This window comes from Amphimedon queenslandica, unplaced genomic scaffold (assembly GCF_000090795.2).
Source record: "Amphimedon queenslandica unplaced genomic scaffold, v1.1 AMPQUscaffold_11966, whole genome shotgun sequence".
Classification (NCBI taxonomy): Eukaryota; Metazoa; Porifera; class Demospongiae; order Haplosclerida; family Niphatidae; genus Amphimedon; species Amphimedon queenslandica.
Window position 1 is genome coordinate 5,983 of NW_003547795.1, and position 4,156 is coordinate 10,138.

Here is a 4,156-nt window from a genome sequence, read left to right on the forward strand (position 1 = left end):
AAAATGGCAATAATTATATACAGACAACTAAGAAAACTGACATGAGAACTTTGAAGGGCTAAAGCAAATGAATGCTTTGCCTAAAATAAAAATAATTGCAGATTAGGAAACAAAGCATGAAGAGCATGGGCAAACAAAATGATAAGAGTGGGGGGAAAGATCAAAATTAGACATAAAATGAGACCACAAGTAATTATAAATCTGTTTCTTAATTAAGTTGAATGACTTCGATAGGTCTATTTGAGGGAGGTTATTCCATAGCCTGACTACCCTTGCAAAATAGAAGTGGCGAGTAGTGGACAGTCGATGGTACTGACAATAAAGTTTCCCTGATGAGCCAGATCTAGAACCTGGTGGACAGAAGGACACATAGGAGAAGATATTAAAATTATCAGATGGGAATAGTATACTTCTGACAAGAAACAAAATGTCCTGGAAGTCAAGCCAGTACATCAGAGGAAGGAGGTGTAGTTCGATAAGACGGTCTTTATAAGATGGCAATGAGGTAGAAAGTAGATATTTAGATGCCCGGCGTTGGATCCTCTCTAATACAATAATATCTTTAATAGTACGGGGACTCCATAATTGACAACAGTAAGAGAGTTTTGATCTAACAAGGGCCAAGTAAAGGCTCCTCTTAAGGGAGACATCTGTAGTAGAGGTAAGAGTTCGCTTAATTAGATGGAGAGAAGTGTATGCACTCTTACAGATCTTGGAGTAATGAGATGACCATGACAAGTCAGATGAAACAATGATGCCGAGGTCACGGTGAGAATCCACTTTAGAGACTGGATGGTCACTAATATAATAAGTATTAGATACCGCAGATTTCAAGGAAAAAGAAATATGGCAGCATTTTGTTACATTTAAATTCAAACTCCACTCAGAACACCAGTCTGATAACGAGGAGATATCCTCCTGAAGAACTTCTGATTCATGAAAAGAATTTATAGACTGCAGGAATTTAGTATCATCAGCAAAAGTAAATACCTGAGAGTGGATACGAGATGGAATATCATTTACATATATTAGGAAGAGAAGGGGGCCCAAAACACTCCCTTGTGGGACTCCAGACTTAACTGGCAATAACTGAGAGGCTGACCCCTCAATACATGTGTAATGGTGACGATCAGATAGATAACTACAGAACCATTTCCAGAGGGGACCTGTGATACCAATACGCCATAACTTAAACAATAGTTCTTGGTGTGGTACAGTATCAAACGCTTTGCTGAAGTCAAAAAATACCTCATCAACTGATAGTTTGTTGTCAAGTGCATCAAAAATGACTGCAAATGATGTTAATAACTGAGAAACACATGATCTGTGTTTCAGAAAACCAAATTGGGTCACAGACAATTTAGGACGAATGAACTCTATTACTTTGTTGTATACAACTCTTTCGAGAATTTTGGAAACAATACTAAGAAGAGATATAGGTCTGTAATTTGAAACATTAGATGGATCCCCTTTACCTTTAAAGACAGGACTGATTTTATGTACTTTCCAGTCACTAGGAAAGGAACTGTACATTAGACTGTTACCAAAGAGACTCGTGAATTGAGAGAGTAGAGCAGAGGAAGAGAGCTTTATAAGAAAAGGAGATAAATCATCAGCTCCAGGAGCTTTGGTCAGATTGATCTTTTGAAGAACCTCGCTAACATCAGAAGATGATATACTGATTTTACAGAGTTGAGTCTCAGGAGAGGGGAGGTGACCAAGAGGTGGCAATTTATAGGAACTATTGGTAAAAACTGAGTGAAAGTACTGGTTGAAGAGGGTGGCTTTACCAAATGGAGTAGTAGATGATTCTCTTTCTAGGAATACTGACTGAGGGATAGAAGAGGACCTCGTCAACTGGGACATATAAGAGTAAAGCAGTCTCGGAGAAGAGAAGAACTGCTGAGTCATATGTGAAATATAGTCATCTTTGGCTAGGGTCATTTGCTTACGAAGGTTCTCTTCTGCTATATGTAATTTTCTAAGACGAGAACAGTTGGGACGAGCACGCAATCTCCGACGGAGGGAGCGAACTCTGTTAACGTTGTGCCTAATCAATGGAGTGAACCAAGGAGGAGAAGGTTTGGAAGGGATACGTACAGAAGGAACAAAAGTGTCACGTGCCTCTATAATGAAGGATTTGATGACCACCCACGCTCCATTAATATCATGGGGTAGAACCTGGGGGTACAACAATGAAGATAAGTACAATACTAAACCATCCACATCAGTCTGATGGTACTTATGAACAATTTTTGGTTTAAGCTTGGGTTGAGAACATAAACTAACCTTTATTGAGAACCAAATCATGAAATGGTCTGAAAAACCACTATTGCAGGTGGAATCAACTGATAAGTCTGAAATATCCTCCGGATTATTAGTCATCAACAGGTCCAAAGTATTACCAAAGACATGTGTAGGCACTTCAATTAACTGCATTAGATCAGCAGAGAACATATAGTCACAAAAAAGCTGAGATACACCAGAAGTTGCAGACAGAGAGGACCAGTTGATATCTGGAAGATTGAAGTCACCCAAGACTACCATTCGGCAGTCTGGTGCTAAGTCAGAAACAGAGGAAAGATATGAGAAGAAGAGTGAGATTTGAGAATCAGAAGGGGAAGGTGGAAAATAAACACAACAAACTATGATTGGGGAGGACAGACAAAGTTTAATAATTATTAATTCTAAATCAGATGGGGCTAGTAACAGAGTTACTGGTATAGTTTCTGCAATGGCCACTAACACACCACCACCTCTGGAGCCCCGATCACGACGAAAAATATTATAACCAGTGGGTAGAATTTCCTTGTCATTAAAAGATTCTGAGAGCCATGTTTCTGTGAGAACGAACAAGTCTATGGATTTACTGTAAATCAAAGACTGAAAACAGGACAGCTTCCTGACTAAACTACGAATGTTCCAAAGGCCACAGAGCAAGAGACCAGTTGAATGTCAACTGGGAGGAGCAGAACCAGTTTCCACAGAGTGATCACTGTGTGTAGATTGACTACTAGTGACAGGAGGCTGAGAAGGTGTTGGAAGCCTCTCATCAAATTGAGAAAGCCCATCCTCATCCTGATTGCTAGGAGGATGGGGTTGACAGGGTTTAAACACACCATTGGACACCGAACCATACTTGTTTCCATCTATGAACAGGGAATCCTGATTCATGCGTACTGAAGTCCTTGCAGCAGAACCTGACTGGATGAGCCTGAATCCCTCCTTTAGGAGTAGTGACCGTACTTTCCTCTGATTAGGAGAAAGATCAGGCCTGATGCTAACTCCAGGGTAAGAGGTGGTCAGTTTGTGTTTATTTGAGAGCACAGCAGCTACATCACAGACACGATTCAGTGTTACCAATACGGGCCTTTTCTTATCAGGATTGAACTTTCCCAAACGAATACAATCCCTTATCGAATTGTCAGGGAGGGATATGTCTAGCTGAGACAAAATAGTGGATACCTGTTGCAGATTTTGAGAAAGTCTAGCAGTCCTTGGAGTCCCAGCAGGGCTCTCATCAATACCTGACACAACTATATTAAATTTGCGTAATTGCTGGGAAGAGTCGATAACCGGGCTCGAGTTACGAGTTGATGGCTGAACAGCGTCAGGGCTTGGCGGAGGGTTACTAGGAGAGTCTGGAGAGGAGGAAGGAGTGTCAGTATTGGTCAAGGGGTCGAGGGAGAGAGATCTCTGGAGAAACTCAACTTTCTGACTAAGACCATGCACCGTGGAGGACAAAGTCATAACTACTTTTGACAAACTGACTAAACAACAATGAGGGCATTTATATGGCTTATTTGCCTTGTCAGGATCTTCATTTATGGTCTTGAAGGCGCTGGTTGAAAGACCTGCACATCTACGATGTATCCAAGTATCACAGAGACCCTCACAATATATGGAATCGTCCCCCGTCCCATCCTCTTTATCAATGATAATATCGCAACAGATGGGGCAGGTAAATGAAGACACTAGGTTCCCCGAAGGATTTTTCTCTGGCTGAGAAACCACTGGGACTTTAGTAGAATTGGTACCAGTAGAGTCCTTAGGTCTCTTCTTCGGCGGCATAACTGATAAGAAAGATCTAGGAGCTTAGTACACGCTGTGCTAAAGTTATTGTTTATTAAAAACAAATTTCAGTTGTACAGAATGA